The sequence below is a fragment of the Petaurus breviceps genome, unplaced genomic scaffold (genome assembly GCF_028583685.1).
Source record: "Petaurus breviceps papuanus isolate PSGF00001 unplaced genomic scaffold, PetGlider_PUasm1.0 90895, whole genome shotgun sequence".
Lineage (NCBI taxonomy): Eukaryota > Metazoa > Chordata > Mammalia > Diprotodontia > Petauridae > Petaurus > Petaurus breviceps.
This window is the reverse complement of record NW_027187372.1, coordinates 31,623,358-31,648,946: the sequence shown is the minus strand read 5'-3', so window position 1 is coordinate 31,648,946 and position 25,589 is coordinate 31,623,358. Positions and strand designations below refer to the sequence as shown.

The window sequence follows — 25,589 nt, the reverse complement described above, 5'->3', positions numbered from 1 at the left end:
CATGTTTTGCCACTGTCCTGGCAGATGTCCAATGCAAGCCAAAGAGAAATTCCTTCTAGATTTCGACTTCTTAACCTGAAGTTTTTGAGGTCCACAGATAGTTTGAAGTAATTTATAAACTTGGATGGGAAAAAATTATGTCTTTATTGTCACTGATCTTTAACTGAAATGTATTATGTCTGTCAACTATGAATGTAGGCAATCAACATTATTCTGTGAAGGGGTATCTCAGTTTACACAAACACACACACACACACAGAGAATTACAAACTCTTGTTCCAGATAATACAGGACTCCAAATGCTCCTGTTTGCAGATGACATTGTTCTGAGTGAATCAGGTCCCTAAACATTACAGAGCCCCCTGAATAAAATCAATAATCACTTGAAAAAGTTTTGCTTAACTATTCACACAGGAAAAATCAAGTGGATGAAGATGTCATGCAGTTTGTAGGGATAAGCTATAGAGCTCTTTGGTCAGTGTACATGCCTTACACAAATACTGAAAATGGACAATGAATGGACCCAGAATTGAACTGGAAGAGAAAAGATATCTATCTGAACTGCCTTTGAGAAATGAATGACTTTTCTTTAATGACCTCAAGTTTCTCCTAGAACAAAGGCCCACTTTAAAAATATCAATATTCCTCTAGTGTTATTGTATAGCTATGGGTCATGGAAAATTATGGTCTTTGAAGGGCTGGAACAAAAAAATCACCCAAAAGACAATAGAGAGACATGTAATGAGTGTGATCTGGCCGCAACAAGGAATGGGCAAGGAATTAAGATGGAGAAAAAGAATAAAGAATGCCACCTCCAAAATAGGGACAAGTATAGGACCTGTGATTTCACTGGCATAGGAAACTCCCTCAATCAATGCAGGGCAGCACCTTCTCAGTCACTTAAAGTCCCTTTAGAGGGTTGCCTCCATGGATCACTGGGGATCAAGTGAGTTTAGTAGAATCCCATAGCCAGTATGGGTGTTTGGTTGTTTGAGGAAGACATCAAAAAAATGTGTGACCAAAATAATGGGCTGATCACATAGTGGCTAAAATCATGCCCCTTCCCCCACCAAAAAAAGAGAGTGCTATGCATTGTGCTACATTGGTATCCTCACAAGGTCCAGATAAATGGAGGAAGGGCCCCAGCAAATTGGGGTCCCCCTGTGGTGAAATGATTGGAGAACAAGGATAAGATTCTAATAGGATGGCCAGGAACAAGTGAGTGACTATCTGCATCTTTGGTAATCACAGAACCATCCGAGTGCATATATATGTATGGATATGCGTACAAATACACATATATGCATACACATATCTATGTTGCCTTAAAACCTTACAACGTATAGAGGCTGCCTGTCATAATGGACAGAATTCTGGGCTTGGAATGAAAACTACTTGGGTTCAAATCCTGTCTCTGACAGTTTCTGGCTTTGTTATTCTGTAGAAGTTACTCAACTTCTCTGTGCCTCAGGCAATGCCCTAGGATTTATACACTAATCACAATTTGGAGGAAAGGAATTTCCTACACTGACATACTTTTTCTATTTGCAAAAGGCTTCCCTAACAATAATCCCCTCAGGTAGACATCGCAAATATTATTAACCCCATTTGGCCCATGAGGAAATTGAGGTTCTGGTGGGCAAGATCTTAGCCAGTTAGTCAATGAGCATTTATTAAGTACTTACAGCTAGGTGGAGAACTGAATAGAGTACTAGCTTGGAATCAGGAAGGCATCTTCCTGAGTTCAAATCTGATCTCAGACACTAGTGATCCCGGACAAGTCACTTAACCCTGTTTGTCTCAGTCTCCTCATCTATAAAATGAGGTGGAGAAGGAAATGGAAAACTATTCCAGTATGTCTTCCAAGAAAACCCCAAAATGGGGTCACAAAGGGTCCAATATGACATAACCAACTGAACAACAAAAAGTGCTAAGTCCCAGGCACTATGCCAAGTCCTACAGATACAAAGAAAGGTAAAAAACAAAACAATTCCTGCCTTCAAGAAACTAACATTCCAGTACACATCATGTCAACAACTAGATACTCGCAAGATATAAACAAACTGGATGAAAGGTAATCTCCCACAGAAGGAACTAGCAGCTGAAGACCAGGAAAGATCTCCTTAAGAAGGAGGGATTTGAACATAGTCTTGAAGAAAGGAAGGGAAACTAAGAGATGAAGGTGAGGAGAGAGAGAATTTTAGGCATAGGAGACAGCCAGTGCAAAGGCACAGACAGGAGATGGAGAGTCAAATGCTAGAAAGAGCAAGGAGGCTAGTGTGGAGGAATTGTAAAGTGCATAGAGGGAAGTAAAGTCGAAGAAGACTGGATTAGCAGTCAAATTGGGAGTCAGTGTAGGGGGCTGTGGGTAGGGGAAGCAAACAGACATCTCCTGAGTTCAGCCCAATTCTACCTGCTCTGCACCAACGTGAAGAATCAAGAATCATTGTGAAAGTTATTTGAAAAGCACATGACATGGGACAGACGTTGGTAAGGTGATATATTGGAGTACTTAGGACCATAGAACAGAGTAAGGAGGTTTCTCATTGTGGTTAGCAGACAGGAAAGGAAAAGGTAGGATCAGAGATTTCCCAGTCCATGAAGGTGTATCTCCTTCATTAGAAGGTTTCCCCTCCTCTAGAGTGGACAATCATTCTTCCTCAGCCTGATAGTGGCCCAAAGCTAATTAGGGGTACAGAGAGAGAGGTACAAAAGGTTTTCTTGGAAGAGACCCAGCTCTATGGAAATGACTACTCTTCCCTTTGGAACAGTTTAGGCTCCTTAAAAGAAAAAGAAAGAGAAAGAAAAAAATGGTGTGATTCTTCAACAAAGAGCCTTAAGTTGAATGAGGAGGGAGTGGGAAAGAGAAGGTGTATCTCCAGTCAATACCAGTTCATTTCCAAGCCAAGGCCAGGAGTGATCAGAGTCAGTGTTTGTCCCCTAGTTTGGAGGCACTGTGGGTTTCTCGGGAGATGAGAGGGTTGGAGAAGATGGGGCTGGAGCCCTGGAGAGAGGATCTGTTTGCTGTACACCTCTTTGCTTTGTTGTCTATATTGAGGGGTGGAGGCAGACAGTGAAGAGTGATGGGAAGTGTGTGTCGGGGGGGATTGTGACTGATTTCTAGTGATGCCTATTAATACCTCGGCTTTGCTAACTTGGGTCTGTTTAAAGTGACTAGTCCCTGTTCGGAGTGACTGGATCTTCCCTCTTAATCGGAGAAGATGAGATCCTGAGCCCCCAGACCTCTCTCCTTCCTTCCCTCTTAATCCCAAGGACACCAGTTAGAATGGAAGAGGGAGGTAGGGGGCCTGGCTGAGCAGAAAGTGGGCGAGATGGGAGCAGACGAGAATAGTAGAGAATGCGTGTGGAGGTCGAGGGGCAGTGCATTGGGTTAGGGGAGAGGATCATTTAGAAGCCAGATTGTGTCTCCTGTTTGAAGCAGAGGCCCAGGGCTGCGGGTCCCACGGAAAAGACAAGAGCCCAGAGCTGTGCAGTGAATGCAAACAGCGTGTGTAGATGGTTCGCGCTTCCCATCTCCGGCGCCGCCGAAGGTTCCCTCGGCCACAGCCCAATGAGGAGAGAGGAGATAATTTATTCTCTAATCCCGCATTCAGATTCCGGGCTCCGAAGCACCGTCGATGTGGGAGGGAGGCTTTTCGTCCGCTATCTGCCCCGCCCCCCACCCCTCTCCAGCCCTGAGGGCCGTCCACCCTTCGCTTTTCCCGCTCCCCACCCCCACCCACCATACCCCGCCCCTTCCCTCGCAGGCGCGCGTACTAACACACACACACACACACACACACACACATATTTCCTGACAATTAGGGAGCACACCTAGCCAACACCTCGCTCAGCCGCGCAGCTTTTGTCTGCTGCCTGGGTTGGTCCCAGGGTTGAGGCTGGGGCTGTGTTAAGTTGCTTTGAAGAAGCTCTCCTTAGGAATGCCGGCTTGGCTGAAGTCTCGAAATTAACACGGCCGCCGGGAGCCAGAGAAGGGAGGGAAGGAGGGCGGGAGGGGGAGACGGACGAGGGATTCGAAAGGGGTGAGGAGGGTCAGGGTGGCAGAGGTGATACACTGGGGAAAGGGATGAAAAAGAGAAGAAGATAAAGAAAAGTAAGGCAGCTTTTTTTCCCCCTCTTCCTTTGTTATAATCCAGTCTTTAAAAAAATGTGTGGAGTGAGCTCAGAAGGGGAGGGGTGGTGTATGTAATGAGGAAGGGAGGTGGTATATGATAAGGAGATGTGGTTTTGACTGAATTCGAGTTGAATTGGATTTTTGCTCTTTCTCTAATTGATTGGGACTTCGGAATTGCCGGCGGGTTGCAATCCCACGGTTATCTGGGTCCTGAGAGGATCGGGTTATGAGTTGGCTCCGAGAGAAGGTGCAGGGTGGGTCTTGGATTGGGGGAGATTTGTGAGGACTGGTGGGGGCGGGCGAGCGTGTTAGGGTAGGGAAAGAGTGTAGGTCGCGGTGGTCGCCGGTGTGGGGGGGGGGGGGTGGGGGGGGGGGGGGGGGGGGGGCGCGCGGTGTGTGGATCGAAAACACCTGGAGGAAGCTTGCTCCCCGGCTCAGGAAGCTGCTGTGTAGTGTGAAACTAGAGAGGTTGTGTAGGGTTTCCATCAGTAGTTATCACATACAGAGATGGAAATCGGAGGGGAATGTGGTGTAGAGTCCTTTTTACCAGCAGGGTGACTTGGGGTGGTTAGGGGTGGGGGGAAGCGAGAAGGAAGGGGGAGGGAGAGAGACTGAATCTGTCTAAATGCCAATTGCCTGAAGTTCGGCCCATCGGTTGTCATTTCATACCTTAATACATATTTATGTCTGCGCTGAAATAGGTTTCATAATTAACTCCCGGAGTCATCCGCAGAGGTTAAAGGGACCCCAAAGATTTGTGCATTGATTGGGTACCACTGCTGTGTGTGCGTGTGCGCGCGCGTGTGTGTGTGCCCCGTGCTAACCCATTGAGAAGAATAATTATTTTTCTCGACTGGAAGCTACAGCAGAGAATCAGACAAGGCGGGGGGGAGGGTAGAGAGGGGGGGAAGAGAGAGGGAGGGAAAAATAAAGGTGGTGAGAAAGGGGAGAGAGAGAGAGAGAGAGAGAGAGAGAGAGAAAGGAGAAGAGAAGAGACAAAGGGAGTGAGTGCAGGAGAGAGGAGAGACGACTTAGCATCAGAAACTGTGAGTACCGAGAGAAAACAAACACAGAAAGTGCTGAGAGTCAGGGACTTACAAGCTGGGATGGGGGGGGAGGGGGGGGAACGGGACTGGAAATGACTCTTTGCCGTTGGGGTTTGACTGAGGAAGGGGGGGAGTCTTGAGAAGGGTAAGGGGGAATTGGGGATGAGACGCTCTAACTCTGTTGATTAGACTCCCCAAGTGCTAGCCCGGATTTCTCTTCAGTTTGCCAGTGGGAGCTGGGAACCCCGCTCCCTTCACATTGTCTTTGTTCCCCTTTAAGATTTCTTAGCTAGTGGGATTCTGAGGGCAGTGTGGGAGAGGGGTAACTGAATCTCCCCTGGTGAGGCAAGAAGCCATGTTTCAGGATGCCGCCGGTGCTCAGCTGTTTTCTACCTTTGCCCCTTAGGGAGGTGGGTGGTGTTGGTGTTGGTGTTGGACAAGGTATGTGGAGCTGCTGTTGGGTGGTGATAGGGGGTGTGGGCAGGACTTTTTGAGATACTTGCATATATGCTTGTGTCAGGGAAGGAAAAAGTAGTGATGTCCTCTAGAGACAGTCAATCAGGTGGTCTCCAGAGATAGTGAGAGGGGACAACAATTTTATAACCATTCCCAGTTACAAAATTAATTAACTAGGGCTACATAGCAGGTAGCTGTGTCGTGGGGGGAGGGGAGGAAGGGGCTGCCACAAATGCTCCTCTTCTTGCTTTATCCCAGTGTGTCTTAGACTGGCTATTTGCACCCCAGACCTCTCTTCCAGCTCCATATACCCCCCATATACTTCATGAGATCCCTGTCATTTCAGGGTACTCCCCATTTCAGTATTCCTAAGGGAAGGTCTTAGAGACTGGAGTTTGGGGACTTCCCAAAGAAAAAAGAAGCAAGAGTACTTGGATGGGTGGAAGTTTGGGATTTAGGAAGGGAAATGAGAGATGAAACTGGGCTACCCGCCTTCCAGAGAATGAGAGTTCATTACCTAGTGATGACCACTGCTAGGCAAGAACTAGGCAGTCATCAGCTCTTTGCCTTTAGCAAGATTACCTGAAGGAGGTGCTCTGGAGCACAGGAGGGAGAAAATTCTACTTCCCCTAGCCCTGGTTTTCTGTTTTGTTATTGATTTCTTTGCTCTGGGCCCCTCAGAAGCTGGGAACTAAAAGGAGAGGCTTTGTTCTTTGCAGTTTCTCTGAGGGTGTGACCATCATCTTCCTCACCCATGAAAGACTAACTTGGATTTGTAGGAGAGATGATAACTCTCCAGAGAAGAGGCATCCGTAGTCCTTGTTCATCCACTCTTATTTTCTTACTCCTTGTCCTTCCCCTCCCCCATCAGGGAGTTCTTTCTTATTTCTAAAATGAATCCTTCCTGCTCTGTCTCTGACCCACTCTTGTGGGTCATGCATATAAAAAGCAGGTGTAGAGGGCATTAAAGGGTAAAAGCCCAATCCCTATAGCTCATCCTGGGGGAGCGGGAGGAAAGACAAAATCCCCAATCATAGGGGATAGGGTCAGTCTGTCTCCTTAGGATAGTCCTTAGGTCAGTTCTAACTTCCTATAAATCCACCCAGAACTGAGATTTCATTAGTGTGGGAAACACCCAGCATGGAAATGCCTCTCATAGATACAGTTCATCTATATATCATACTATTAGAGAGCTGTGTGGGACCATTGAGACATTCAGTGACTTACCCAGGGTCAAACAATTAGAATGTGGTCCTGAGGCTGGCCTTGAATTCTTGAAACTAAGTTTTCCTATTCCAAGGCTAGCCTTCTATCCATCAGGCCATATTCTCTTACAGGTCTGGAGCATAAAGCCACCCAGAGCTTGTTCCTTAGAGCTAAGACCTTCAGGTTTCCTGGGAAGTCAACTCTGGGTCCCCTTTTTCCAGAGAAGGTCCTCAGGTCAGCAGTCCCAGAAAGGAAGAAGAGATCATGCTCCCAGGGGAAAGGTGATCAGTTCCAGATGAGGGAAAATGATGATGACAAATCAGAGACAGAAAAGATCTTTAGGAGATCTCTGTTCAGCTTCCCCAAATTCACCTTTATCTCCTTAACCTACCCCTGTTTACCTCCCCCTTTTCCTCTGGGAAGACTTCCAGGCATTCAAGTGAAGATGAAAACCATTCAAGAGTCCAGCCATTTGTTGTTTTGGTTTTTTTTTTTGAAGGGGGGCAGGTTTTAAAAATTTTTTTGAGGGGGGCATCTTAATGTGTCTGATTGTGGGGGTATTAGGAGAAAAAGAAAAGAAGTTGGGGAAGAATCTGAGGAGTGGGGTACAGAGAGGAAAGCAGAAATTGTGAGGATTTATTTTACTTTTACCCAAATGAATGATAAAGATATGCAAAAGTCAAAGACCACTCTGTGTGTATGTGTGTGGGGGGAGTCAATAGCTTGGAACTTCTGGGTAACAGAACTGTCTTGGGAAGAATTATGGAGGGAGGCAGGAAACTACTGCCAGAATCACTCCCACCACCATCCCAGACAAACAGGTTAAGAGATAAATAACAAACCAAGTGCAGGATTAGAGTAGTCTGGGCTGGACAGAATCCCTTGGTCTCTGCCTTCCATTTTTTTCTTTCTCTGAGTCTCTCTTTGCCTGTTCTTATCCCCCTTGGGGGAATCTCTTGGCCTTCCCTTTCCCAAAGAATTCAGTTGCTCTGTTAGCTTTCTGGGTCAGATTAAGCCAGGTATCTTTGTGGGGAGTCAGATTGGTAATTTGCCCCTTTGTCCTGGAAAAACTCAGAACCAGTGTGGAGAAGAGGAAGAGGTATTTGTCTAGAAAGCCTTGTCTGATGCTTCCCAGCTTCCTAGAACCCCAATATGGGTCCTAATTCAACAAGGAAGTTGAGGAATTATTCCTATAGCGGGCAGTGGGACATGTACTTAGGTTCTTTGAATAATCTGCCCCTTTTGAATTATTTTCTCCTTAAGGTAAGGTCAGAGTCTTAGGAAACTCAAACTAGTAGGCTAAAAATATTTGCCCTGCCTGCTCAGGGGATGTTAACCCAACCTGGGCATAGGTACTTTGGCTTATCTTGAGAGCTTGAAGCATAATAAAGCCCATCGAGGGCCAAGTTCATCCTTGGGAATTCACAGGAAGTGAACTCTAGGATACAACTTAGATGAAACCTCAAACCTGAGAGCTAGCTCTATAGAGACAGAAAGACAGCACTAACTTGGTCACCTTAGAGTACTCTGTGGAGTTGAACTAGTCAATTGACTTCCAGGAATTGTGGAGGAGATTTTTACACCTCTGGATTCCCAGGGATGGGTTAGAAAGACTTCAGCATACTTCTGGGCCTTAAAGAATAAACTATTTCCCCCTACCCAAATCCCCTCCCTACCCTTCCCTTGGTTTCTTCATTTCCCATTCCACTGATTCTTAGGTCTGTATCCCAAAGAGATTTTTTTTTAAAAAAGGTAAAGAACCTATATAGACAAAAATCTTTTCATTCATTCATTCAATAGATGTTTAGTACTATGTAAGACACTGTCTCTAGCCTGACATTCTTGGGATAAAGGCCCATGTTGCCAGATTAAATAGTGTTAATCTGCTACCCAATCTATCCTTATGTGTCCCCATCCCTATGTCCCTAGAAGAGATGGTCAGCTTTTAGTCTTTGTCCTTGAAGTACAGGGAGCTACCAAGTTTAGTGCATTCCATGAGAATTATAGAGGGAAGGTTCTAGTTAAGATTTTGAATCACAGAAAGTTAGAGTTGTACGTAAGGTACTTTAGAGGGCATCTCATACAATCCCTATTCCATTCAGGAATCCCATCTATGATATATCTAACATAGGCCTTTCTTTGAACACTTCACTACCTCCTGAGACAGCCTGCTTGTTATGGATAAAGCATTGGATTTGAGAGTTAGGTGCCTAGATTAAAATCCTACTAAAGACATTTACCAAGGACTCCTCTCAGGGGATCAATTTGCTCCTCTATAAAATGGGGATAATACTTGCACTAGCTACCTTTGAAAATCTTAAACTGCCATACAAATGTGAGTTGCTTTGGTAATTTCTAATGGTTAGAGACTTCCTGCCTTTTAGTGAGTTAAAATCAGTCTTCCTATACATGTCTCCTATGAGACATGAGAGCTTCATGTCTGGGAAGAATTTAAGGCTCATTACACTTCTCATTTTTCTCTCCTCCAGAGATAGATTCCCTCTCCCAGAACTCCTTCCCCATTCTTGTTACTCTCCTATTTGGATGGCTGGAGTCATCTCCAGCCCTGCTTCATTTGAGTCAGGCGTGGGGTGGGCTGAGGGAGGAAGTGTTTTGCAAACTTTATAACACTATATGTGAGCCATCATCAGCAATAATCAGTATATCACTGTGTCCTGGAGACAAGAGCAGGGCACCCACTCAGGCTGGCAAAGATGAGGTGGAGGAGCCCCCAGAGAGCTCCTGCCAAGGGCAATTGGAGGAATAACACTTTTTAGACTCTTAGAGAAGGGATCTTGGGGTTTTCTTGCAAAAGAGGATTTAGTTTTAAGGCTGGATCGTAGGGTGTAAGGGACTAACTGCTCCTTGGAAGGACAGATGGAGTAGTGATCTTTCTTAGCAGTAGTGATTCCAGGGAGGTGGGGTTGGGGGTGGAGGATTATCAGACCGGTTGTCCTTACAGTCTCTGCTTTGCCATCAGGGGAGAAATAGCAGCAGTATGAGATTAGGGTCATCCTAACCCCTTCCCTCCCCCTTGTTCTGTCTCTCTCCCTTCTCTCCATCTCCCTTCCTGCTTTCTTCTTTTTCAGATTCCCTTCTCCTTCCCAATCTCTGTAGCTCATATCTCCCCTTCTTAATTTTTTTCCTGTTTCCTTTTCTATATCTGTTTTCCTCTGGCAATCTTACCTCTTGTTCCTTTTCGCCCTTAATTCTTCCTTCTTTCCTCTTGCCTGTCTAGGTTTGCTCTTTCTCAAGCTTCTTCTGTCTAGTTTATTTTGTCCTTCCCCTCTTTTTCCATTTTCTCTCCACCTCCCTTCCTGCTTCTCTCATTCCCTCCCTCCTCCCTTCCTTTGTTTCCTACCTCCTTTTCTTTCCTTTCTCAGCTGCCCTCCATCCAGTTCCTCTGAGCTATCCACCTCTCCCCCACCCCCCACCTTCCTATCCTTCCAAAGGCAACAGGACTGAGCTTAGACCAGTGGGCAGGGCAGTCAGCTATCTCATTAGAGGCCGGAGAATATGTAGTCATGAAGAACAATAAGAGCTAGAGAAGGGAAGAATGGGGCCTCTGTCAGGCAAGAGAAGTTCCCTAAATCCCTGGGTCTGGGCTGAATGGGAGCACCTGAGGGACTGGAAGGGGAGAGAAAAAATTGGAGGAGGAGGGAAGGTAGAGCTAGGAGGTGCGGGGAGCCAGCGTAAAGTGTCCTCTGTAGTCAGCCAGGATAGAAAGCATGGGCATCTGTTAGAATTTCAGGGAAGGTTCCTTCCATCTCTAGATAGAAAGTGAGAAGATCCTCGAGGGTGGAGGGCATGTGTTCAGGAAGTCTGAACAGTGAACATGCAGTTTGAAAATTCAAAGGCTTGCTGGAGTGGGGAAGAGAGAAGGGCAGATTGGAGTGGTTCAGGGACCACTTTCCTATAATTGGTGCCTGTGAGATTTTTTCAGCTCACTGTCTTCCAGTCTCCCATTTCCTAGAACAACTGTGGCCAGGATCCTAGAGATTAACTGGGTTTAGGATATGGGGTCAGAGAAAATCATTGTAAACCAAGAAGCAGTTGAGGCAACACTATCATGAAGCAGATAAGTTATTGAATGATCTTTGTGGGGATGAAGCCTGATCTTAATTGGAGAATCTTCAGCTTAACCATGGCTTTTGGAAGAAGTACAAGACATTCTCCCATTGGGATTAGGCTTGAATAACCTCCCCCTGCCAACAGAATTCAGGGTCCTCAGATCTAGAGAGAGCACTTTTCCCTAGGTCCAGCGAGGTCTCAGAACATCCTCTGAAAGATGCAGCTGCCCATCAAAGGTGCACCCAGTGGGTCAGGGCCTTGACTTCACTCTTGCCTGAGTACCATTTCTGTCTGCCCTAATACACCCTCTGAGAGGAAAACCTCACATTTTGTCTGATCTTCCAACTTTAGAATGTCCTAAGATTCAACGCCAGAGTGCAATGGATTTCTCAAGGTGCTCAGTCACGCTGAGAGGAAGGGAAGGGAGTGATAGAGGTGGGAGGAAGGGGGAGGAGAGGGTGTGACACTCAGGGGGTTTGGGGCTCAGAAAAAGGGATATAATAACAGAGAGAAACATTGATCCAATCATTCCTTGGGCTGGGTGAATGATCAGGAGAGATTATTCAACTGGGCAGGAGATTAGCCTAATATGTATCTATCTGAAGGGAAGACTAGTGGTTAGGGACGGGGAAGGAGTAGAAGCAGAAGATGGTGTTTGGGGAGAGTGGGAAGATCAAGAGTCTGGAGACTCCAGGAAGCTGCCTTAGGTCTTCTGCCCAAAACAAAACAATGACAAAAAAAAAGCATGGATCAGGGGAGGGGAGGTAGTTCTGAAGGGAAAAAAGGAGGAGGAAAAGAACAAAAAAAAGGCCCTCTATACCAATGGCATAGCGGGGAGATGTGAGTAATACACAGGACACAGAGAGAATGAGATCAAAAGACAGTGGATACAGAGGTTCGTGCTTCACAGACCAAACAGAAGGCAGCTCAATGAAACCTTTGTTATTGAAGTATCCTAGACTCAGGGTTCAAGGAATACCTGACCAGAGCTCCTCCCTGGAATCCGCCCCTCTGCTGCTGGAAGTGCAGGCCCCCGGTTCACTGGAGGAGACCAGAGGGAGAAGAGTGGGAGGGGTCGATGTCTTTAAAAAATGAGTCCAGTTGATCTAGGCACTGCTCAGATTGGATGTGCGCTTGGAGGGAGGGGAAAAGGTATGGGAGGTAAAGCAGGACCGACTGGTCAAGGTCCACTCACCCCAGGTCCAGATAGACTGGAAGTAGTTCGGGTTTAAGAGAAATAGAAGAAAGATCAGCAAGCAAGAGGACCTCGTGGGAGTTGCTTTTGTTGCCAGGAGCCAGGTGAGCTAACTGGCGACCCTTGGGACCATCTCTCTTCATTCCATTGGGGAAGAGGAGAAGGAAAGGGAAGGATAAAGGGGATGGAAGGTTGGCTAAAGTTTTCTGGAGAGCCCTTGCCCTCCGCCCTAGAGTGAATCTTGAGGCTTGTGACTACTGAAGCAGTTAGGAAGGGAGAAGAAAGAAGTGGAGTGGGAAGCTTGAGGATTGGGCTCCTTCTCTCAGATGGTTTGAATGAGGAGCAAGGAGGGTCCTGAGGTCAGCTCTTCATGTTAAGAAAGAATCTGGAGAAAACATTAAATCCCATTAGAGAGGAGTTACTCTTGCCAGAGTCTAGCAGAGTTTGGCAAAGAGAACTTCCCCATTGATTGTAAACCTAGGGACAGGAAAAAGTCTCTTTCTAGGATAGATGTTTCCCTGGAAGTAGTGGGAGCCATTTGGTGGGCAGCTGATAGCAGTGTCTAGGCTCCAATGGACATACAAAGTCAAGGGTGTAAGTCCAGCTGTCTCTTTCCTTGTCTTATTAGCCATTACTAGGGCAAGTAAGGAGCTGTGCCATGGAGCTCAGGCTCCCATGGACATTCCTGGAAGCCAAATAAGGAGGATCAGCTGGGGAGCCTCTACTCAGTGATTTCTGAGATACTGTTGCTAACAGAAAACATCATCAGGATAAGAAAGAAGGACTGGAGTGAAGAACAGGAGTCTCCCCAGTACTCAGATCTGGAACCAGGTAGGGGGTTCTGACTTAGCTCTGCCTGTTGCTTCCACCCTGTGAGTACTGTATTTCAGTATTATTGGTTGCTTTTGTAGTCCTTTGAATTTTATTTCACCTACTTCAAAACATTATTCTGTGGAGGGATTTATAAATTTCACTACAGTCTGCCAAAGGGCAGAAAACGAAAAAAAGTTAAGAAGTTCTGGTATATGCAACCACTGCTAGGTCTCACAAAGCTTGGGGGCCCTGGGGAGACTTGGTCCATATCCATAGGACTCAAAAAGGTTAAGGGGTACCTTTCCCCAATCCTAGTTATTGCCACCAATGGGCTAGAAAGGGTTAATGTGTGTAGGGACCTGTAACATTTGGGGCACAGGGCAGCCCAGCATTGAAAGAATCCATCTCCGTGTTCTGAGGGAAGGGGGTGGGGGGAACATTGAAGTCTCCAAGGCAGGGGGTTGGAAGCTAATTAAGGGAATTAGAAAGTGTCCTTTATGGCCAGGAAGCCACCACCACCATCTCCAATAGCCTAGAATGAGTACCATTGTGTGGAGGCCTTTGTGGGACAGAGAACTGAAGACTCATTACCAGACTGGCTTTAGTATTCCTGGGGTGAGGGTTGGGAGATAAAGGTGAAGAATGTCACTTGGGGGGCCTTAGGCTGAAGCCAGGGTAAGCCAGCTCTGGGAGGCAGAGGACGGGTGGGGAGGGAGATTTTCTCAGGTATACCCAGCTCCCCATTTCCTTTGGATTTCCCACCGACGGATCTTCCCTTAGCTCTCTGCTGTGGCTTATGGCTTTTCATTCCTATGTGATTACTGTTCCCAACTCATGTAGGGCTAAAAGCCATGGGCTACAGGGAGGGGAGAGCCTCCTCTTCCGACAGCTCCTGCGTATCCCCTTGGAACCCAAGTTCTGAGCCTCACTGGGGAAAAAAGGAGCACTGGAACCCTCAGGCTTCTAGTTGGGGGTGGTGATGGGGCTGGGACAAAGAATGATCTATATAGCAATAGTATAAAGAATGCTGGAGTCAGAAGCTATGAGTTCTGGTCCTGGCTCTGTCAATAATTTGATGAGTGTACCTTGGGCACTTATAGTCTCTCTAGACCTCAATTTCCTTGTCTATAAGATGGGTAGGTTGAATTAGGCCTTTTTTTGTAAATAGTATTTCATTTTTTCCAATTACATGTAAAGATAGTTTTCAATGTTCATTTTTATAAGATTTTGTGTTTCAAATTTTTCTCCCTCCCCAAAATGGCAGGCAATCTGATATAGGTTATACATGTGTAATCATGGAAACATTTTCATATTAGTCATGTTGTGAAAGAAGAAACAGAACAAAAGGGAAAAGCCACAAAAAAGTGAAAATAATATGCTTCAATCTGCATTCAGACTCTGTATGAACTAGAGTGTTATAGTCTTTTTTACCTCTGTGATTATGGTCAAGGAGGAATGTGTATGCCGTGTTGGGAGTTCAAAGGCCCAGCTTCAAATCTCTGACTCTGTCACTTGCTATCTATATAACCTTGGATGTGAGCCTCAGTTTCCTGAAGTGTTAAAGAAGGGAGAGGGGGAATTAGATTTGATGCCTTCTAAGGTTGATTTCAATCCTAAATCTATGATCTGATGGTTGTTCCCCTATACCTCTTCTCCAAATAGAAGATAAGCTCCTTGAGTACAAGCACTGTTTGGGTTTTTCTTTTTATTCCTATAACTTTACATTTAGTGGTGTTTCAATGAGTTTTGGGAGAAGGCAAGTGTAAAGTGGGGTATTTAAAGTACCTAAATTCTGAGATTTCTGATTCAAGTTGTATATACTGGCACATAGCTTAAGACAGGAGTAATTTATTTTTTTAGGCAGCCAAGTGAATTTGAAATCAACTGGCACTTTAAACCTCCAAAGTCATAAATTATAGGATCATGGAATTACAAGGGTCATCTGATCCAACTTGTCCCTAAAGCATGAATTTCCTCAATGACATTCCCTCAAAGCTGATATCCAACCTTTCAATAACGACCTTTAGATGTTGGGAAATCATCTTCTGCTGAGGTGGCCAACCCCATATATGGATAGCTCTAAGGGTTAGGAAAACATTTTGCAAATGATGAAGGACTGTATTGGTGATGGAACTACCATCCTCATCATCTTCATCCTCATATATAGAGCCCGAATTGGCCTCTTGGTGCTTGCAAACTATTTGGTCCCAATTCTTCCTTCTAGGGCCAAATAAAACAAATGTGATCCCTTGGTAAAATGACATAAGAGGAATAATATCCAGAAGAAAGAAGATGTGATAGAGAAAGAACACTGCATCATTTGGAAAGTATCCAGGCTAGAGAGACAAAGGCAGGGGTGGGGAACCTGCAGCCTTGAGGCCACATGTGACCTTCTAGATCCTTGGGTGAGGACTTTTGATTAAATCCAAATTTGGATTTTTATTTTATTTATATTTCATGTATATTATAAAATTATAAATATAAATTATGTAAACAAATTTTATCTTTTATAAAATGTGTAAATATAAATTTATATTATATATTTATAATTTATTTATTTGGACCACACCCAAGGACCTAGAAGCCCACATGTGATCTTAAGACTGAAGGTTCCCCACCCCTAGACTAAGGTGATGAGAGGACTAGAAACTGTGCCACATGAGGAATTGAGGAAGTTTAACCTGGAGAAGAGAAGACTTGAGGGGGAAGGGAAGAATGATATTCCTAGAGGGCATAACCAGAATCAATGGGCAGAAGTGGCAGAGAGGCGAATTTAGGCTCAATATTAGGAGAGAAAAAAAAAATCCCTAATGAGTAGAATGGACTGATGGTGGAATGAGTTTCCTCAGCAGGTAATGAGCTTTCCCCAATGGATTCTACAAGGGCTCAATGACTATCTGAGGGACATGTTGAAGAAGATATATTTTTTCAAGCATGAGTTGGATTCAGTCACTGAGTTCTATTCAAACTGGAATTCTGGGATGTTGAGACATATTTGATAATATTTTCCATTTCCTTTCTAACTCTTCCTCATATAGCATCTTGGTCAATGTTTCCCCCCACCCCTAAATTTCAGCATTCAAAATTGAACTGGATGTTCCAAATATATTCTGATTAGGACAGAGATGGTGGGGCTATCACTGTCCTCCTTCTAGGCACTCTATTTCTGTGGAGGCCCCCCGGGTGTGCCAATCCATTAAATCCTTATTAAATGCCTAATATGGGTGGGGCATTGTGCTAGGCACTGGGCATCAAAAAAAAATCAAAGGAAACACAGATGATGCCCACAAGGAACTTATATTCTCCTGGTGGTACACAACATGTAAACAGATATGTTACATTATGTTATATTGTACACACACATATACACATGATAAGTTGAGGATAAGGAGAGTGTTAATAACTAAATGGATTTGAAAAGATTTCCCATAGACAGTCAATGAACTAAACCTTGAAAGGGCCTAAGATTTCTCGGAAGTGCGAAATGAGTTGTTGGGCTTTGAAGAAGAATCAGAAAAGCCAAACCTGAGAGCAATAGACACAATTATTTAGTGTATTTAAGAGATGCCCATGTGGCTTAAGGGAACACAGAAGAGGAGGCAGGCACAGAGAGGAGAGGGTATTAAGGCGGCATATGCCTACTAAACAAGGGCAAGACTAGTTCTTCCAGGTGCAATGTCACACTTGTTAATTTCTCCTGAGTTTATAGAACATGAAGACGCCCCAGATCTTTTAAACACAAACTGTATGTTCAGCTGCCGTGTTACTGGTGACGTCCCATCTATCTAGTACAATTGTTTTTTTTAACCCAGGTGCAAATTTTTACATTTATCCCTGTGACATTTCATGTCCTTAGCCTTAGTTTAACATTCTAGCCTGTTAGAATTTGTTTGGAGCTCCATTCTGTCATGCATTAGCCATCCATTCCAATTTTAAGTCATCTGAAAATTTGTTAAGCATATCACCTATATAGATCTATCTATAGATAAAAATGGGGAAGAGAACAGCAGCTTTTGCTGATTGGTCATTACCACTTCCCCTCTCCTGAGATCACTGACTAGAGTCTTCTAAGTTCCTGCAATATCTACCCTGCACTTGATATTATAAAGATGTTGAATCCATTGAAGGAAGGAGAGACCCAGAGTGGAATTAGAGAAGTGGTTGTACTGACGGTCTTCTGGAAAGGCATCACATTCACCTCTTGCTTAGAGAATTCTGGTGCCACTCCATCCAGGGAGTTTTCTTTCCTTGACCCTCCCACTAGAGCCAGGACATAAATTGTTTCTATGCCTTAGGCAAGGCTTGAAAATTTCTGTCCCTCTCTCTGAAAATATACTCTTTACTGTATGCTTAGAGCCTTTGTTATTAAACACAGCTCAACTTATCACAAAATAAATACCTACTTGATATAGAAAGCACAATTTCCTGGCATTAAAAGTTGTAAACAGTATAGTTGTATAGTTGTAAACAGTAGCAGTAAAATATCCCTCTTTCACTCTCCATTCCCACCACCACCTTTTTTCTGTAAGTGATTACTTATCTTATAGCAGTGTGGAGCAGCAGATAGACTCAAAGCTGAACTCCAGTCAGGAAAAGCTATGTTTATATCCCACTTCTGTCACTTGCTAGTTCTGTGACCTTGGGGAAGCCACTTTAACCCTGAATCTCAGTTTCTTCACATGCAAAATGGGGATTATTATACCCAAAGCTCCTACCCTGCTGGGTTGTTGTGAGACTCAAATGAGATAATGTATGTGGAGTGCTACATGAATATCAGTTATTATTATGCTTGTAATTGGAACCTGATCCCTTGCCCTAGCATCTCAACAATCTAACCATCCTCTAGTAAATCCCCTTCCTACTTTGATCTGAGCATCTTTCCTCTCAACCTGGAAGCCTCCAGCAGACAGAAAGGAACTAGGTTACCCAAGATGAGTGGCTACAGAAGCACTCCTGGCCTTTATTCCCAATCCCCTATGCTATGAACAACTGTCAGAGAGAATGTGCAGGGGGTATATTTCTCAGGAGATCTGAGGGAGGACATATTCCCATAATGTCACATAAGGGACCAACTCCATATCCCTCCATTACCATCTATTTCCCTTTTCTAGGACTAGATATAAAAAAAGTTAAGGAATTAGAGAGATGTCCTATCCAAGACTGACTGAGATTAGACAATGGAGAAAGCCAGGCTTTTCTGGGCCTCAGCACCCCAGATGGTACTCAGCTCCTTTCTTTGATTTAGAGTCCCAAAGGATGCATGGTGAAAGAGAGAAGAATAGTATCTAATACTCTCCCAGGCTCTGAGTTCCCCCACTCTCAGAGATCTGTGCCTTCCTTAATATGGTTATCTGCCTATCCCTGGAGAATGGTCTGTTCCCTTCCACGAACTCTAGCTTTCTTCTCCTGTCCCACAACTCATCATCAAGGTTTACCTTCCCAGATGGGCTCAACCCCAGGAATCCTGTTTCTGAGCTTGCTGGTAAGCCTACTAGAAGACAAGGACTGCTCAGAGGCAATGTCCCTCAGAGTTCTAAGGAAGGAAGGAATCCAGAGCTGAAGGTAAGGGGATCATGGCCAAGAGATCAGAATTAGAAAAAAGGCATTTGTGTGACTTAGACAAAGTTTGAAAATGATGTCTTGCCCACCAGAAAATTGATCCCTATTTTGACATGGGACTGGATACTTTGAGTCTTCACAGATCTAATCTGACATCACACACACACACACAAGATGTATGTACCATCAGGGGAATATATAAAAATTTTTATCTATGCACATTTGTAAAAATGATAGCATTTAGTCAACAAGTATTTATTAACAGCCTACTATGCATTATACTGTGCTTAATGCTAGGGATACAAATAGGTAGGGGCCATTCACTGCTCTTGAGAAGTGTACAGTCTATTTCTACATAGCATTAAAAAGTGTCTTGTGTCCCACCTGAAGCTGGAACCTGAGTGCTGCCTACCTTTCATTCCCCTGGTCTTGACTTTGGGGGAGAGTCCGGGGAATGGCATTAAAAGAGAGCTAGGGAAACAGCCATAGAGCTGGGCCCTGACAAGTAACCTGCCTCAAAAGCCCCCCAAATCACACCTGTTCTTAGGGGCTTCAGTTCTCTAGACCTGGACCAGAGTTTAATTGGAGAGAATGAAGCCAGCTCTAACTGCCTTATTCCTGACTCTTGGCCTATTCCAACAGAGTAGGGTCAGGAGAACCTAGGGAGGGAGGATAAATACCCTCTGTCTTCTGAGGATTCACAAACAAAACGTGCCCTGACTAGGTAAGCTAAACATTAAATCGTTCCAGATTCTGCTCTCTCTCCTTTCTTGCTAAAATCCCCAAAGAAGTCAATTCCATAACCTTCTTTAGTAGTATGATCTCGCTGTTTAGCAACTCTGCCCATTAGTGTTGCCTAAGGTCCGGTCTGAATTCCTCCTGTACCTTTCGATCCCTCTTTTAGTGGAGATAGAGTCCAGATCTTCAGCCTCATCTTTTCCTAGACTTACTGCCCCCCCCAAAAAAAAGCGTTAGATGATCTCTTAAGTTTTAAAATTCCACATTCTATATTCTTAGCTGCAGCTCTGTATCAAGCTGACAGGAGAACCAATGATCAGAGCTCAGAAGGGTGTGGCGACTTTCACTGAACAGGAAAGGAAAAACCCCAGAATGTCAGCAAACAAGGGCAGAATTTCCAGAGACTGGAACCCCTGTTGTATCCATGCTCCCCACAAAATACCGAAATAGCAGATACTGTGGAAGGGACGTTGTAAGGGCAACGGGGTGGGGAGGGGGTAGTGTTTGACTGCTCTCTAGTAGAAACTAGGAAGAACCGTCCTTTTATTTCTTCATGACTGAGTAGGTGGGGAAAAGGTCCCAAAATGCTGGGGGAAAGAAGTAGCTTGCCCTTAAGCTGAGTCCGGGTGTCTTTCCTGACCAAAAAGAAACCCTCAAGCCCAGGAGGAATTCGGGTGTTTTCAGTGAGAAGGAAGCAGGGGCCCTGTCTCAGTTGGGCTGAGAAAGAGTTAACCTGTGAAGAGAGCCCCAGCTTCCCTAGGCTAGAGCCTGGTGCCCCGCTCCTGCCCCAGCCCCTGCCAACTATGAGAAGCAGCCTTGGGATCTGTAGTCAGTGCCGCCACCCACCCCTGGCCTAACAGTTTATCAACACCGCCTTGCAGACTACAGCTCCCAGAAACCTATTCTGAATAAGCTTGGGGGGAACAAGGTGGGGGAGGTGTATGGGGAGCGGTGGCAGCAGGAGATGAAGGGAGAGGGAGGAGGTGGCAAGACAAAACCCAATTTTCCCCCCTTCCTTTTTAATTCTTTCTTCTGGTGTGTCTGCTCCACCGCCTGGCTAATCCCCCAAATCCGGTCTCCTAAGCCGCAGCTGCTTCCCTGCCGCAGTGATGAATGGCTCAGGGAGGGAAGGTGAATTCATATTTTAATTACCGAGGTGCGGTTCCGAGGGGGATCTTGGGGAGTTTGCCTCTCTAGAGCTGGGGAGGGGGCTAGAGTTAGCACTGTGCATGAGTGCATGACCACAGGGTTCCCCTTCTTCTTCTAGGTGCGTCTCTTTCCTCTTTGACTCCTGAGGAGGTGGGAGGGTGATGTCTTTACAGGGAGCTACTAGGTTTCTCTCTTGATCAAGAAGTATCTCTCTTACTTCTCTGCTAATTCAATGCATGTCCCATTACTGGCTTCTAAACATCCCCACCCCCACCCTGACACAGACACACACAAGGCTTTGAAAGGGGACATATCTAATATCAGAGAGATCCTGTAATTTAGTGACTGGGAGTCAGGATCTGCTTTCTTTTTGGCTTGGTCAGGAGCCTGTTCAGCCTGTTTTCTGTAGGTTTTCCCATCTGCACAATGGGGGTGGTATACCATCTCCCCACTCATGCCAGAGACAGAAGGAGGGAGAGGGAGGAGGAGGAATGGAGACAATATCTGGCCTGGAAGGGAAAGGTGGTTGGGGTGGGCAAGGGAAACGGGGCACCTAGCCCAGCCCAGTGCAATGCACAAAGCAAGCAATCTAATATTTGCTGGATTGTATTAAACTGACTTGAATTGCAAGGGGCTAAAGGAAGGGAGAGAATAGGTGGTGATTTCTCTTTACTGTTGGGATGATGCTTTCTCCATCTTCCCATCCCATATCTTAGGCTGGACTGTTGAATAGTATATTTGACAGAAGAATAATTTAGACACAGACACCCCCCCCAAGACTTTTATGTCATTGAAAGTTGGTGAAAACCTTAAAGGAAAAACCAGAGAAGTAAAGCTGGGCACAAGTCACTGCTGAGGCTTTGAACACAGAAAGAGTTTATTCTTTGTTGTCCAGGGTCATATTCTCTATTGGGTAGATTATCAAGATACCTTTTCTGTACCTGCCACCCCAACCCATTGTGCCCCCTTAACCTGCCCTACTCTGGGCTTTGGGGCTATTTGTTCATTAGTGATACGAAAAGATTAGTGATATGGAGAGATGTGTTCGTTAGTTGTTAGGAGTAGATGGAAATTACTGGATGAAATAAGATTTTTTGATTATTTGTCAATTTTAAATGTTTAAACTTCCTGCTGTATAAGTACAGATTTTTAAAAATGACTGAAAATGAGAGAGAGAATCCTTCACGTAGAACCAGAAAGAAACCCCCAAGTTCCTCAAGAATTAGAGTGCTTTTCAGCAAGAAGAGTTAACCTCTAAAAAGAGCCTAGACTTCTCTAGGCTCGAGCCCAGTGCTCAGCTCCTGCCCCTGCCACTTGTCCATGAATAAAGTGACAAAAGAAAAAAACCAGCAAAAAGGTGGATTTCTCTTGACTTAAGAGTGATGTCTGCCAATGGAAACTGGGAAAGAGGCCTTCAACTTACATTTATATAATACTTCAAGGTTTACAGATGACTTTATATACATTATCTTATTTGATTCTCCTCAATTTTATGAGGCAGGTGCTATTTTTGTTCTCCATTTTACAGATTAAGAAACTGAGGCTCAGAGAGATTAAATAATTTACCCAAGGGCCCCAAAACTTGTAAATGTTTGAAGTAATATTTGAAACGAAGTGTGTGTACTCCCCTGCTGTGTACCTTTATAACCTCAGGGGTTCTATTATGTGACACTGTATATGAAGGTCATTGGGAGGGACAAAATGGTACTGGGTCTTTTCGGTTCTCCCCTCAACCAGGGACTTGAGGGAGAGATGGTCCAGTGGTCTGTGCCAAAACAGTTGGCATGGATTTTGTGCCTTACTAGGGGTTACATTTAGGAGGAGGCTCACTTAGAGTACTATCTGGTGAACAAGGTTTTGTTTCTCATTTCCAGCCTCCTTTGATATATTGGGAAAGGACATGTCTAGAGGCAGTATAAGAGGAAAAAGGAGTGGGGGTGGAGAATGGAGTTAGAAAATAGCTTTCTCTATTCTAGGCTCAGGGGAGGTATAGGTGGAGATGGGGGATAGATTCCTGTTTTTCCCTTAACACACATTCACACAAAGTCCTAGGCTAGAGACCAGGTCAAAATAATAAGATCTTTTTTTCATTAGAAGCTCTTTTTCCCCAATCACAAGGGTCACCTAACAAGATTCTCCCCTTCCTGTTTGACCAACAGAGCTGAAATTCCTACAGCAGAGGACATTTCAGAGAGCTTTGGACCAAACTTCAGGATCTCCAGCTCAGTGCCAAAGCTGTTGGCTCATTCCTTCTTTTCACTGCTACTGTCTTATTCCAATTTGCCTTTCTAAACCTTCTTGAGTCATGTGGGGTTATTCTTAAAAGGATAAGACTTTCATATTTTGCCCCATTCATTCTAGGACCCCAGGGAAGGCACAGTTGTTAATGGGGGCAGGGTGGAGAAAGAGGTCATATTTTAAGTGAGAAACTGAACTGGCAGAAAAGGGACAGAGGAAAAGATACAGGAGAGGGACGGGTATATAACCAAGCAGAAAAGTGTCAAAGGAGGGCCTGGGAGGGCAGGAAGGCAATTATTATCAACACTACCTCCGTGGGGAATAATTGCGTATTTCTGCTCCTGGTTTTCCTTTTGTTACCCATTTCAATTTCTACCTGTATTTTTGCCCTTACAAATCTAATAGTACTTGGTTGTTAGAGATGGGGAATTACAATGGGTCCCTGTAACTAACCCCTAATCCAAAATCCTTAAGGGCATATAGTCAAATCCCTTTACCCATCCCCATTCCCATCCCAGTTGGAGATCCAGTCCTAAAAATGATCAGTGTTAAGTCCTGAATAGTCAGTTCCCTGGCATTTCTAAGCTAAAGAAACCAAAGCCCAGAGAAGTTCTCTGACAATACCAAAATGACTCAGCATCGGAGCTAGGAATAGTTACCCAGGTCTCCTGACTCCTAGTATATGGGTGTGTCTAAATCAGTGTCTGTCTGTCTGTTTCTCTCTCTCTCTCTCTAGGTTTGTCAAGGGAAAGCTCCTTAGATAGCTACAGTAGGTACATCTAGAAATATAGTAGTTTTGTCTCCACACTCTCTCTATATATATATATCCTGGAGATTGCTCTCTGGTATCTATATTTACTCCAGGCAAGTGGGTGTATGAACAGCACTAGAAAATGGGTTATTAAGTAACTGGCTTCCCTGACTGGACTCACTAAGACTCAATCACCTGCCCATCCCAGCCAGCCATTGGAAATTTATTGTATCTATTAATTACAACCATTAACTACAGCTGGTGAAATTTTTATAAGGAGGACCCTGGTGACTGTCTTCCCTTCAGCAAATTAAGTGGAAGAGGGTGGGAGGGGAAGAATCCCATAGACACTATGGGCCCCATTGCGGTGACTTTTGATTGGTCAAGTTCCTGCCTAACCCTCTGTTCCTCTGCCTAAAGAAGCATGAGGGTTTTCCCCCCAAAATTAAAACAGACAAGGGTAAACCTGGACTTAAAGAGGGCTCCGACATCAGCTCAGCCTTTGGGACCACCTCTGTATCTAATCCAGTTTGAACCAGCTTCCAGATGCTGACATCCAGTAGACTCAGTGGGGCTTTGAGGGGTGGTACTTGGAGGGACTGGCTTCAGCCTATGTTACAAAATAAGGAAGTGGGACTGAGCATGGTTAATTATAGCTTTCTGGAGAGGTAGAATGGCATAGTAGGCAGTGTTGAAACTGGAGTAAAAAAATTCTGGGTTTTGTATCTTACCTCCAAGGCTAGTTCTCTCACTCAATCTCCCTGAACCTGTTTCCTCTTCTATAAAATGCAACAATACCTACAAATTCTACCTCACAGGGAAGTTGTGAGAATCAAATGAAATCAGAGCTTTAGCTCTGGAAGGAACCTTAGAGATTGTCCAATGGGTCAAACAATAAACATTTATTAAGCACCTACTATGTACCAGGAGCTGTGTTAAATGCTAGGAATACAAAAGGAGGCAAAAGATTGTCCCTGCACTCAATCAAGGAGCTTACAATTCCATGGAGGAAGCAAACAACAATATATCAGATAAGTTGTATACAGGATATATAGGAAATAATTAACCAAGGGAAGGCACTGGAATTAAAAGGGCTTGGGGAAAGTTTTCTGTAGAAGGTAGGGTTTTAGTTGGGATTTAAAGGAAGTCGGGAGGGTCAGTGGTTGGAGTGGAGGCTGAAGAAGGTGTTCCAGGAATGAGGGACAGCCAGAGAAAGAGCTTGGAGCCAAAAGATGGAGAGCATCTAGAGCAGCTTTCAAACAAGATTAAGTGACTCATCTAAGGTCATATGGATAGCAAATGGCAGGTCCAGAATTGTGGAAGATCCTTTGACTCCACAGCTGGACCTCTTCCCCTATATCACAATAGATAAATCTCAGAAGACAATGTTCTATGAATGGAGAAAGTATTAGAACTGCAGTCAGGAAGGCCTGAGTTCAAACTCCACCCTTTAGAAACTTACTAGATTGTGTTACTTGCCAGTTACTTAAACTCTCTGAGCCTCAGTTTCCTCATCTGTGAAATGGGGATAATAATAGCACCTCCCTCATGGGGTTATTGAGAAGTTTGTGCAAAGTTCTTTGCTAACCTTAAAGTGCTATTATAAATGTTAGTTATTATTTTCTAGAGTGCTTTGCTAACTTTAAGTTGCTGCATAAATGTCCAATACTATTTCTCTCATTCCTTCTGAAGATGTATAAGCTAGACACCTCAGGAAAATTCTCCATGATTCCCTCTTCCATCTACCCATGCACAGCACCTCCCTCCTGGCAGCCCAGGCCTGGCAGACCATTGTAGATAAAACCTGACTGGAACATAGTTCTGTTCTTCCCTGTCAGGGCTCAGATAGAGGAGGGATGGAAAACCACACTGGTGGAATCCCAAAATGGCCAAGGGAAAAGTCCTGTTAAGTTGGCTCACAGAGCCAATTATTAGATCTGGGAGAAAGTGACATGCCCAAAGTGAGCAGGCTGATCTCATCCATCACTGGCCCTGAGATGCGCACATGAAGTCCCCAGCTTGTTGTGCTGAGGACCCTGCCCAACCAGAGGCAAACTGAATTGGAGCCACCTCCCATTCTGCCAGGGCTTACTCCTCTGCCGCTAAGGGAAGGGGCCTTTGTCTTAGTTGTCTTTGTCTAGGCCACAGCATGGGGCCTTACCCAGAGCAGGTGATCAGCAAATATTTGTTCTTCCAAATGTTCTTCCAAGTTTATACTGAATGAACAGGAGA

The 25,589-nt window shown here is 44.7% G+C and overlaps 1 protein-coding gene across 3 annotated transcripts in view; it reads right to left on the bottom strand.

Annotated features, from left to right (window-relative positions):
* Positions 1–25,589, bottom strand: part of CDK18 (cyclin dependent kinase 18) — a 149,439-nt gene that overhangs the window by 101,727 nt on the left and 22,123 nt on the right. The window lies entirely within an intron of this gene.